General features: G+C 43.2%; 1 long non-coding RNA gene across 1 annotated transcript in view; it reads right to left on the bottom strand.

Moving 5' to 3' along the window:
• Positions 1-1,658: 1,658 nt before the first annotated feature.
• Positions 1,659-13,488, bottom strand: part of LOC139182952 (uncharacterized) — a 232,703-nt gene continuing 220,873 nt past the window's right edge. Inside the window, exon 3 of the long non-coding RNA XR_011566452.1 lies at positions 1,659-7,026. This is a non-coding gene — a long non-coding RNA (uncharacterized lncRNA). The remainder of the gene's footprint in view (positions 7,027-13,488) is intronic.

Consider the following 13,488-nt stretch of genomic DNA (forward strand, 5'->3'; position numbering starts at 1 on the left):
GTTGGTGATGGACAGGGAGGCCTGGTGTGCTGCGATTCATGGGGTCACAAAGAGTCGGACACGACCGAGCGACTGAACTGAACTGAACTGTAAGGGACACCAGGAACTACTGTCTTCAGCCAGGAGTTGTTGCCATATTGGAGTTGTTTTACTAAGGAAGAAATGGAGAGTGAATAAGGAGCTGACAGTCTTTGCAAGAAACTGAGGGCGAGCCTGGAAGAAGGTCCTCATCCAGGCCCCACCACTCCTGTGCAGCATTTCTTGACTACATCAGCCCCTCGTGGTCACTCTGGATTCTGAACGCCTATGGCTTTTTTGCCTTGGTTCTAGATACAAAGCTAAGAAACTGATTTTTAATAAACACACACAAATTGATATGTTCAGGAGGCTAATGTCCTCTTCAAAGGAGTTAGACGCTAATGGTGCTGCCACCCTTCAAAATAGTTTTGGAGTTTCAATCTGATGAAGCAGAAATCTTTCCTTACAAGGGAAACAGGAAGCTGCCATTGCAGGCAAGACCAGGGAGGCCTTGGAAATTTGTTGTCTCTGAATAGAAGCGTTCAACAAATTCCACTGTCCATCAGTCTTACACTGGGCCTTCCCAGAGCCTCCTTCCATCATTATAAGACCACAAGATTATCTTCTGGAATGTCAACAGCTCCAGCCAGTGGGGGCAGAACTGAACAAAGCAGCCTGTTTAGGAAACTGGCCCTGGCAAGCTCAGTGGCCTCTCATAGCTCAATCATCTGCGGTCTAATAGGTCTCATTAAAGCATGGTTTACACTGTGTTGCTTCCTAAAATAAAGATAGGGAACAGTGGGGAAAAACAGGGAATTAAAATTCTCCCCTTGTTTCCCTTGAAAACTTTCATTCTGGCGTCCCTTTTGCCTGACATGACTGCCTACAGTGCTCTGCTGTGTTTAGTTACTCAGTCATTGACTGTGACCACATGGACTGCAGTCCGCCAGGTTCCTCTGTCCATAGGATTCTCCAGGTAAGAATACTGGAAAGGGTTGCCATGCCCTCCTCCGGGGCATCTTCCCTACAGTTCTTACCCGCTACAAATCAGGTTTCCATCCTTTCTCTGGTTGGCTGGATGAACCTGGCATGTTTTATAAGGTCAATCTTTACCTATAAGAAAGCACATCCCTCCTATCTTCAGGTCCCTTCCTTGAGCTAACTGTGTGGTTGGCAAGCTTTCAAACAGAGGGATAAACTTACTTTTCTAAGGTGGAACCCTAATATCACCCTATGGTTCAACACCTTTCCTGAATGGTTGCTGGGCAAACATCTCCACGTGGATGCTGATGACAGGAAACACATTATACGTATTCAGCCTAGGGTTTAACCACATTCAGTTCTGGGCTTGTCATATGCTCTCGCTATTTATACTGCTTTGGGTCAGCTACTTGATACTTAATGAAATTTGCCTCCAGGCTGCCCTGCAGGGAAAATGACCTATCTGGGGGGAATGCTTTCCAACTTCATAACCTCTGACGATTGCCCAATAGTCCTCTGAAAAGGCTGCAGGCCTGGAGTGAGCGAAAGTCCATGCTGCTTCCTGGCATCGGAGGGTATCAAGTGCTTTAGTGTAAATAGAATGATATCCCCTGCGTGGGGGTGGGGTTGGGGGTGGGGGTGGGGAGGGGTGGGGGTGGAGGGTGGCGGCTTTCCAGCCAACCGCTCCCACAAGGGAGCAAGTGTAGAGGGCATGAGCGATGTAGCAATCCGGCCTCCGCTCAAGGTCAGAACGGGCAGGGTTCCTCAGTGATGATTTTACCAACCTTTCAGTTATTTCGGAAGCAAGAACACAACAGAGGCAAGAATGGATCTATGGGATGGAAATAATGAGCCATTTATAACCCAAAATGAGACTGCCAGGAAAAACAAATACACAAAAAAGTACATTTATCAGAAGCCTGCGCTGTCCAAGGCTAGCGGGGTACAAGGTACTGCGTGTTCAGCTTCCTGGGCCGAGAGCTACAGTAAGTCATGTCCCCCCTGGACTGCTGCTTCTCCTGTCAGCCGGATCAAGAGCCTCAACCACCTGGTGGAGAAAAGCTTTGGTGTTTTCCAAGTGTGTGCCGGGTGGATGTTTCACATTTTTGATAAAGATGTGGAGTCATGCTGCAACACTTAACAAGTGCTCCTGCGTAACAGTTGCGCAATTCTGAGAGGCCCAGGGCTCCGCACACCAGCGGGCCGCCGCGAACCCCCAGCTTATGTAATGTGTGAGCGCACCCTTGGGCTTCTCCTTGCAGACTGCTGAGGAATTTTCAGACTCTGAGGTTGGCCTTGGTTTCAGCAGTTCTGTGCCCCAAAGGTGCGTCAAATAGCTTAGCTGTCGGCACCTACTGGTGTGCAGGAGGCTGCTGGAGGCTGATCCCTCTCTGGCAGCCTCATAGAGCAGGCTGGCTCTGGTCCCCAGGTGGCCTTGGCCTCACCCTGAAGCACCCTGTCCTGAGGGGGAATGAGGACTTTTCATCTTAGGAAGCCTAGGCCTGAAGGTTGAACTGGGGCTGCTCTGACAAATGGATTTCCCCAAAGCAAAGCGTCCTGGACGCATCGGGACACTGTTAAGTGGTTAGCACACTTTATCTGACTCAGATTCACCCAGTGCTCTCGTCCTCGGGCCCACCTGGAGCAGTGATAAAGTAGGTCAAGTGTGGGTTTTATGCCCTCTCACCTCCAATCACCGTTCCCATGCCTGCCTCCTGGTTTGCCTTTGATTTCCATCCAGGCTTCCACTCACCCCACAGAGCTTCTGGGCATTTGCTCTGTGCCAAGCACTGGGCACCAGGCAGGGCTGGTGCAGGGCTTTCACAGCACCTGGTGGCCCCCTGTGGCGCAGGGAGGAGCCCTGCAGGAGCCCCATTTCCCGGGTCACTCTCAGCCCCACCAGCAGTGTCCCCAGACTGTCCCTCTCTCCATTCACCTTCCCGACTCTCTCCATCTCCCCCTTCATTTCTTTACAGTACTTATCATAGCGATCTAACAAATTATTCTTGTACAAAGGTTGCTTTTGGTAATCACTGGTTCCTCCCAGGAGTTTCCACGTATGAAAAAATGATGGTTTGAAGAAACAAAGCCTTTTATGAGATGAACGCGGGTCTAATGGGAGTTTGAAACAGGGCGTAATATCCATATATTGTCTGAGCAGACTCTGTCTGGTTTCAGCAGGGAGAGTTTGCTTCCTTCCCCTGTGTACAGTGAACTCTGTGTGGGGTGGTTAAGAGAATAAATTCCAGAGCTGAACCATCTGGGTTCAAATCCCAGCTTTGTTAACTTACAATCTTAGGGAAGATCTTGGATCTTTGCTCCTTAATTTCCTCCTATGGAAAAGAGGGATGGTAGAAATAGCTAAGGATATCTCACAGGCTGGTTTGGGGATGACCAAAAATTAATAAGTATGATATTTTTATAATACTGCCATGCTTAGGTAAGTACACTATAATTATGTTAACTGATTCTTCATGAAGCCAATTCTATTCTTTCTGCATTACAGATTCTCAAGTAAGTTGTACCAAGAGTGGATATGTGATTCAGGGTTGTAGTTTCCTCATATGCAAAATAGGAAGTAGTGATTGAATGAGGATGTGGGGTCAGAGGGCCGGTCAGGTGACCAGATTCTGGTCTGTGTTCTTCGCTGGCTTTCTGACCTGGAGAACTCATGTAACCTCCCTGCAGTCCAGAAATTGGACTTGATCTGCGTTTTCTAAACTCAGGTTATTCAAGTAACACTTGTAGAATCATTACCATATCCCTGAACCACAGCTTCCCAGGTGGCGCTAGTAGTAAAGACCCTGCCTGCCAATGCAGGAGACATAAGAGACACGGGTTTGATCCCTGGCTCAGGAAGATTCCCTGGAGAAGGGAATGGCAACCCACTCTAGTGTTCTTGTCTGAAGAATCCCATGGACACAGGAGCCAGGCAGGCTACCGGCCATAGAGTCACACAGAGTCAGACACGACTGAAGCAACTTAGCACACACAGCATGCACTAAATCCCATCCTGGTTATTTATTTACTTGATATTTTCCTTCAGATAATCTTCAAATCAATTCACTTTCATATGTAGCCTGACAGAGGGAATATCCATATACTCAAGGGTTGGATATCATAATTATAGATTTTTCTAATGCATGTTAAAATAAATTTTTAATGAAATTTTAAAATACTTTTTATAACATCTTCATGCATGCCACCAATGAGGTGCATACTCCATTTTAGCAAACTCTAGGTTAAATGTTCACTGTGGATCCAGTCTAAAACCCTCTTGAGAAATGCTATATAATTTCCATGTGGCTATTTGGCTTTGTGTTTCTTTATATCACTTGCCTATATACAGGGCACAGACTATGGCTTATACCTCTTTAGGCACCAAGCACCTGGAAAAGGGCTTGGTAAATATTTAATTTTAAGTTAGAAGTACATGCATGCATATCTACAAATATATCTGTGGCCCACTAACAACCAGGCCAGTACTGAAAACACTCCTTTCTTTCTCTCCACATCCTTATCACTGTGTTTGTTGGGTAGCTGTTCCCTGAATGAAGTGAAGCATGTGGGACTCCAGGCCCTAAGTGGGCACTCAGGAAATGTCAGCTTCCCGGACAGCCTTCTCTCTTCCTGTGTTCTCTGTTAGTGGAGCTGTTTGTCCATGTGAAAATGAGCCTACTTCCTCAGGAGTTTACAGCCCTGGCTATTGTTGGGTTATAATAATTGTCGTCCTCAGTGCCAGCCCTAAAAGTGTTCATTCCCAGGTCTAGAAATGTCTGATCTAAAGAAGGAATTGTGTTTCTAAATGCTATTATTGAAGCGACCTTAAGAAACAGATTTACTCAAATCTCATCGGTAAAAATGTGCACCTATAGTATCAAGACACAGTTCTGGGTTCACAGAATGAGAAATTTCTCAATTTTTTGACATTTATTAAACATTTCTGTGTCAATAACCTTGGGAGATATAAATCTGAATGAGACTATTAGACTTTGAAGAGACTAATAGATTGTGAGTGACTTGAAAGCAAGTAATAGTCATCTTACATCCCCTAGGGCTTAGCAAAGCAGCCACGTGTGGCAGCAATGCATTAAATATTTGTTCCATAAATGAACTAATGAATAGATGAAGACACCAGTTTAGCACTGAAAGAGCTGGCACTATTTGAGAAACGAGACAGCATAGACAAAGAAAGTATTAATTAACAGTAAGCCTAACATTACACGAGATAACAAAGGCTATTAAAGGTTAAATGAAGGGTACCCTGCTATACACCCTGTCCCAAAACACAGTGTCTTGATTCAGCAGCGAGTCTCAGAAAAGACTGTGTGTTAGCCCCTACTCTTCTGTCCTTATCATTCCCCTCCTGCCATCGCTGGTGAGCTGGACTTCAGAGGGAGGTTGCTAAGTTGCTGTCATGTGACTGGTTTCCAAGGGCCACTGAGCTTATCAGCTCCTGGAGCAAGCAGAGTATTATTTAATGTAAATAAATCAATGGCTGTTTATCCTCTCAATCATTCTTCAGTCATCCACTGGCAAAGAAAGAAATGGCAATGATGACAGCTATGAAATTAAAATGCATGAGAAGTTAGAAGTCATTAATTCATGATTTTGCAGGTCAGGGCGACCCTTCCACTTGCCAGGAAATTTGCCATGCCATGAACTTCTACACACCTCTCTAGGATTCCAAATTGGCAGCACAAAAATAGCAGCCCCAAATCAATGTTTTTTTATTATTCATTAGTTACTGAAATACTCTTCCAAAATATACACTTAACTGAAAAATGCCTTCTCCTGTAGGGTTTTAAAGCATTCAGTCTATGAATCAAACCATATAGTTCAGCCTATTTCACTGGGCACTAATACCAACACCAGCAAAACCCAATTAATTGGGAAGAATGACATTTCCTTTGGAATTCTGTTTTAAAAATGATTTGTGTGCCAGGCCAATAAAAATTTCAAGCAGTGCAAAGCATAAGGAGAAGAAAGTAAATTTCTATCAACCTGTGGAACCCAGTCTCACAGTCTTTTCCATAGGGGCATCCACTATTATATTTCTTGGGCATCCTTCCAGAAATATTCTATGTATATACAAGCATATGTGCCCCTCCCTTTCTTGCACATACTCCTCTGTTCCTCAGTGAAACTTAAGAAATTGTGGAGTTTATTGCAAATCTATACACTTAGATTTACCTTTTTTATTTCAACAGCTGCATTATATTCCACTGTGTAGATGTCCCCGAGTTTACCCAACTCCTGGTGGACAAGTGGGTAGCTTTAATCCTTTGCTCCCACAAACATATTTTTGCACGCATCTGAATAGAACCATGAATCAGTTCCTTAAAATTTCAAAATCAAAGGATATGTGAATTTTAATTCTGATAAACATTCTCAAACAGTGACACTCAAGTTTTGGTGAGAATTGCCAAAAGTAAAGTATTTATTCATGCTAAAAACAAAAGCGAAGACTATGTTTTATTTTAAACCATAATACCTGTCAAGCATCTCGTTTTTTTAATGAAATTCATTTGCCAATGTCTTGCCCACCGAAATGTACACACACACGCAGACATGATTATGAATCCATTCAAAATATACTTGACAGGGACTCGCTAAAGGAGGAACTTGCCAGAAGTTTCTTACCACCACATTGCGTGAGTGTTGCAATGGGGTTAGCTCACGAATACCACACGTTCTCCACTGTGCCCTTGCTGTGTTTACTATCTTTGTGGCCTTGGTCATTTAGCAACACTGCTTTATTTTTCTTTTTGTAACCAAAGGTCAATTTATCACCCATCCCCCTCCCTCCCTCCTCCGAATCACCAGGGACATGATTTCTTCTTGCCAGTGTTCCCTCACAAAAGTAACCAGTCTTAAAATGTCAGGCCAGGCAGATTACGGATGCATCCGTGAAAAGGGCTCTGTCACAATGAACTTTGATTAATTTGATTTTCTACTACCTGTGGGAGTGAGTTCATGAATGACAATCTTGTACTCTGCTCAGCTGCCACTTTCCTCACTGGCTTCCTGTATTAAAAACAAACAAACAAACAAAAAAACTGGTGAAGAGATCCAGAACAGTCTTTCTAGTTTCTCTAGAATTTACCCAACACACACTCTGTCCTACAGTCTCCAGTTCGGGCTCCTTTCCTATTTACAATTGTAACATGAGCAACATGTGGAGGTTTGGGGTTTGTTTTGTCACCAGCTGTAACCGTTTTCTTTTCCCTGCCTCTGACCACAAACTCATAACCTTCTGGTAACCGCTGAAAATTTACATCTGACTGGGTTGAATGGAATAAAGTAATTTTGGTTTCATTGGTGACAACCAATTAAATAAATGTTCTGCTTTCATCTAGAATGGGTTGCAAATTTAAGAAAACAGATTATGTCCAGCTTTGAATATTTTGGGGCTCCAAGGATCCATAAAGTAATTGCCATAATATGAGTAACCAAGGAGCTTCATTTTTTCATTTATCTCAGAATCACTCTCAAACAGCCAGAAACTGTAGATTAAAAAAAAAATTAGATTTAGACTCTGCAAGGAAGCAATGTCAGTATTCTCATGCTGTGAGCTGTTTAAGCTTCTTAGTCCAGATAGCCCTGGACTAAGGGCTTGCGCAGGCTTCCCTAGTGGCTCAGTGGTAAAGAATCTGCCTGCAGTGCAGGAGACACGGGTTCAAGACCTGGGTTGGGAAGATCCCCTGAAGAAGGAAATGGCAACCCACTCTAGTATTCTTGCCTGGAAAATCCCATGGTCAGAGGAGCCTAGAGGCCCACAGTCCATGGGGTCACAAAAGAATAGGACACGACTTAGTGACTAAACAACAACAGTAAGGGCTCGCTCAGGAAGCAATGGAAAGACCAGATCTTCTATTTAAAATGAAAGCAAGAACGCTGCACTATGTTGACATTCTGTTGGTAAACTTCAACCCCACATGAGTCCTGCCCATGAAGGACTCTAGGAGTTGGTGCTGCTGCTCTTGATCCTGCCATATAGGGTCCCCAGAAGTAGGACCCCAGGGACTTAGGAAAGAGGATGAAGATGGACAGTAGGTAGGAGCCACTGAATTATGCCAGACCAGGCTACAGAAACCTTGAGAGGAACATTTCAAAAGCCTTAAAGCCTTCAGCACAATGGAGAGATTTCAAAATCAAAGTAATTCCCCACTTTTAGGCACTTATACTCGACACAGATATCTCTTAGCAGTGGACTTCTCTATATTCTAACTCCTTTTATTCAACAAGCACATATTAGTCATATGTGAAGGGTTAGGCTTCCACCTCCGTGCTGTACAAAGACTAAAAAGTCATCAACTCTGCCCCATAGCATGCACTTATTAAATAACGTTGAATGAGTGAATCAAAGGATGCATGAATGAAGGAATAAAGCTTACATTCAAGTAAGGGGAGAAAACACAGATAAGCAGGTGGCAGGTGTGAGTGGTCAGTTCTACCCAGGGTAGTAGAGAAAGGTCTCAGGCTTGAGGTGACCAATAGGTAATGGACAGATAAATGGGGGAAGAAGAGATTTTTAATGTAGGAAGTGAAAGAACCTAGCATGAGCTAAAATCTAAAGCAGAGATCAGCAAACCAGAGCCCATGGACCAAATGCAACCTACCACCTGTTTTTGTAAATAAAGTTTTATTTGGACACAATCATGCCCATCAAGGTATATTTTGTCCATGGCTGCTTTCATGTTACAGGAGCAGCACTGATTAGTTGCAACAGAGACCACAAGATCTACAAAATCTAATATATTTATTAAATATTCAAGGGCCTGCCAGATAGGCCCAGTTGCTGGACCTTGGTGGTCCTAAAAGAGGCTTGATGAGAGATGAGATAGAAAAGGGAGCAAATCCTGAAGATTCTTTTATGCTGTGTTAAAATAACTGATACCTGTAAGAAGAGGCGAGGGGTAAGATAGGGATAAAGGATTCAGAAGTACAAAAGACTATGTATAAAGTAGATAAGCCCCAAGGATATATCACATGGGGTAAATAGCCAATATTTTATAGCAGTTACAAATGGAGTATAAGCTATACAAATTTTGAATCACTATGTTGTACACCTGAAACCAACATAATATGGTAAATCAACTATACCTCAATTTTTTTAAGAAAAGAAATTTGGTCTTGACTTTTCCAGAAATAGGTAGCAAAAGCACTTTTGCATTTATAAATGTTTCTCAGGGATCAAGATAGGTAAGAGACTCAATAAATGTATCTTTTAAAAAAGAAAAAACAAAAGATAGGTAAGAGAGATGTAAAATTTCAGCAGAAAACCAGCTGTCCTCTGACATGTTCCTTGAATCCACAAACATCAGAGAGCTTAATGTGTGCCATTATACATCTTGTCACATGCTTGGGAAAGAGAACCTGGCATACAGAGACAATCAATGTCTACTGAATAAAGGAATTAGGGAAGGAGTGAAGACAATATTTTAATAGCATCATTATTAAAAGGCTTCCTGAATAGGCCACCTCTGTTACGAAACCACTGGCTGAGACTCCCACTGGTGCCCAGTTACCACACATGTAAACACTGAGATCCAGGCATGAGGAGGTTAACAGCGAAACACAAACCAGAGAGAAATTCCTTCCTTTCATCTCCAGTGCCAACATCATCAAATACCAGCCACTGGCTGAACCTGTGTTTATTCATGCTCAGTGGCCTAATGAGAGGGGATGGGACAAGAAGCAGCTCCGCTAATAACTGTCATAAAAATAATAATATCACTTGGCTCCATATGGCATCTTTCATTGGAAAATCTTGAATCATTTTTTTTTTTCTCTTAGGTAACAATTATTTCCATTCTACTTCCACTAAAGGAAAAACCAAAGCATAGAGAGAGGTTGTGACTTGCCCAAGGTCACTGAGCTAAGCAGAAAGGCAGTTTTTAAAGGCTGAGAAGGATTTGGGGATATATGAAATCCAATTTCCTTTCCAGCCCAGAATGGTTCTGGTTCATGACTCAGGAAGGAAAACAGCATGATCCATGCTCAGCATCTCTTTAAAAAAGTCATGTTACAGGGACTCAGGCATAAGGATCTATGTCAAGTGAATGTTTTAAGGTTACATATTGTCCCTGCCCATCACATTTCAACACCAACCACTGAACTGTGTCACAGACAAAGAAGGTTGGAAGGTCCAGCCTACAGAAGTGGGATATGGCTTGGGGGTGTCTATCCTTTCTGACAATTCCCCTAGCTGTTTCCCCCTCTCAAGTCCAGGCCTCTCCATTACTTTATTCATCAGAAGTCTATTCTTAGGGTACCCACAAGTCTGTGATGATCCTTGTATATGCCTTTTGTCCCAGGGTAGTAGTAGCAGGAGTGTTGGTGGCTCAGTCCTGTCTGACTCTTTGCAACCCTATGCACTGTAGCCCTCCAGGCTCCTCGGTCCATGGAATTCTCCAGGCAAGAATACTGGAGTGGGTAGCGATTCCCTTCTCCAGGGGATCGTCCCGATCCAGGGATCAAACCCAGGTCTCCTTCATTGTAGACAGATTCTTTACCATCTGAGCCACAAGAGAAGTCCCAGCGTAATTAGCAATAATTCCCTTTTTACTCTAAAAAATGCCTCAAGTTGGACCATAAATTGTGTAATTGTTCTAGTTCTAACAAATCAGGAGCCTTTTACACTAGATCCAGAAGCCTTCCTCTATCACAATTGTTCTATATCACCACTTTTGTTTCCTAGACCCAGGATCTTGAACTCACAATAGATCCTAACTCACGATCAGTTAAGTGATCTTCTCTGATAGGTAATTTCATCTCTATACAAATGGGAGTTTGCTACCCAGCCCATAGAACAGTTAATTACTGTTAGAATCACTTCCTCACCTTGTGCCTTAATCTGCCTTTTCATATCTTCCAAGTGTTGATCTTCACACAATTCTCAAGAAGCTGACAAATCACTCCTCTTTTTTGTTCCCTAGGAGAGGCCCCTAAAGTTCTCCATCCTAAATACCCACAAGCACCAGGAACAAATTCTAGCAGAGCTTTTAGGAATGTGGCTTTAGAATCAGACAGACCTTGATTTAGGTCTGGGCCCTGTCACTCCTTAACTAGGAGTAACAGAATTACTTCTCTAATTTCACTTTTCTTGTCTATAAATTCTGAACAAATATTAACTACCTAAGCCAGGCCCTGTTGGTTACCAAGCCAGTACCTATTACTCCTTCCTTCCTAACCAAGGTACTCACTTACACACTCTTCAGCTGTCAGACTCCCTTGCAGTTAAGCGTGGGCATGGAACACAGTTCTGGACAGTGAGGGGCAACTGAAAGTGCCAGCTAGGGTTTCTGAGAAAGCTTGTTAGAGGGGAAATATTCAGCTCACATCCACTGTTTTAGTTTTTCCCACTTAGTCTTTATCCTTTTTCCTTCTTTCTGTCTAAAAATCAGTTGTAATACACAAAGCAGAGCAGCCAAGCTGCAAATATGAGGCTCCCCCAGAGAAGGACCCTGGGTTCTTGATGGAGCCTGCATACTCCCCCTGAAGTACTTACTGCTAGACTTCTTAGCCTATGAGAAAAACAAATCTCTCATCTGGTTAAGCCATTGAAGCTGGATTTCTGCTACTTGCAGTCAAGCCCATCCTAAATAATACACACAGGCATACCGAGTTTTATTGGGCTTCACATTACTGTGCTTTGCAGATATTGCACTTTTCACTCATTGAAGGTTTGTGGCAACCCTTCGTTGAACAAGTCTATTGTTGTCATTTCCCCAATAGCATTTGCTCATTTCATAATTCTGTGTCACATTTTACTAATTCTCATAATATTTCAAACTTTCTTGTTATTATTATATTTGTTATGGTGATCTGTGATCTGTGATCTTAGATGTTACTAGTATGATTTGCTGAAGGCCCACATGAAGGTTAGCAATTTTAGTAATAGCATATTTTTTTAAATAATGTAGATCTTAATTGATGTGTGTACTTTTTTTTTAGACATAATACTATGGCAGTATAGTATAAGCATAATTTTTCAACATACTAGAAAATCCCAAAACTCGTGCGACTCATTGCAATATTCCCTTTACTTTTTTCACTTTATTTGGAACCAAATCCAAAATACCTCTGAGGTATACCTGTACTTCAGTGGGTTGTTGTGAATATAAAGTGAATTTGCTACATGGCCCAGCACATAGCAAATACAGAGTGAATGGTTTGCAATGATCCCTATCATGATTATTATTGTTATTAGTCATTGACTTGGGTCTTAGAGACATGGCCAAGAACATGTGGCTCTGGCAATCCTGCTGACCTCTGAATAGCACAGTACAAAAAAACATGTGATTTCTCGAGCACAAAGAAAATTCAGTTGCAGATGTGTGAACAAGAGATATCTCTGTTAACGGCTAGTGAAGCCAGTTTTTCAAAGCACCTATCAGATCCCCAAAGCACAGAGAAATGAAATTCCACCTGGGAGCAAGTGCTTTCTATCTTGGAGGGCCTACATGGTTTCCTTCTTGGACCAGGAATCCATCCTGGGGATATAGTGTGTCTCCTGGAAGTGTGTGGACTTCTCTAAATGACAAGCAAAGCACAACACTTAGAGGATGCCATTATTTCACAGGAATATAATTTCTACTGGGAAATCAAAGCCACAACTAAAACCAGCTCACTAGAAGAACACATGTTCAGATGCAGCATTAAATGTAATTAGCTTTCTATACCTAACTGAACTGCCCACCAAGTTCAGATACAGATGGAGCTGGCCATGCATTCTTACCTGGACTCCACCAAGCCACTGATCCACCCAGTTCCACCCACTCCAGTCTGAGTTCACAGATATAGAGAGTAGTGCAGTAAAAAAGAAAACCAATCACCCATGGGTCTTGGAGTCAAACAGACCTAGAGTTCAAATCCCACTTGGCTGCTTACAAGCTGGGTAATTTTCCCTCTCTAAGCTGCAGTTTTCACATCTGTAAAATGGGGATAAGAAAGCTCATCCTACAGGTTTGTAGGGAATTGAAGGAGACACTGTGTGGAAAAGTGCCCAGCCTGGAGTTTATCATTGGTTTCCCTTCCTCCCCTATCAGAAGGACAACTTTATCTCTCCCCAAGCCCAAGGAGTAGACCCAGCTCAGGTCACTGAACCCAGGTACAGCTCACTGCCTTCTGCCCTGTGTCTCATCATCCGTGCTTTTGGGCCACACTTGGAGAGCCAAAACCTTCCCCAAGGCTGAGGTCATGAAGCAGAAAAAGACAAAGCTCTCCTTTCAGAGAGCAAGTTTGGTTGGCTGTGAGCAAAGCCATCTCTCTGTGGCCAGTCTGCCCCTTGGGTAAAGGAGTCACCAGGAAACCCGGCAGGACGGGGCTGGCCCAAATGGTCCTTCCGTCAGCCACAGTCATACAAGTCATCTGGACGAAGAGCCAAGGAGTGGAGAACTGCTCCTCCCAGACTCTCCATCCTCTGGGTACAGCACTCCTGGGTCCCAGTCTCAGGCAGGATGGAACATGACAGTCACAAGATCC

The sequence above is a fragment of the Bos indicus genome, chromosome 5 (genome assembly GCF_029378745.1).
Source record: "Bos indicus isolate NIAB-ARS_2022 breed Sahiwal x Tharparkar chromosome 5, NIAB-ARS_B.indTharparkar_mat_pri_1.0, whole genome shotgun sequence".
In the NCBI taxonomy this organism is placed as follows: domain Eukaryota; kingdom Metazoa; phylum Chordata; class Mammalia; order Artiodactyla; family Bovidae; genus Bos; species Bos indicus.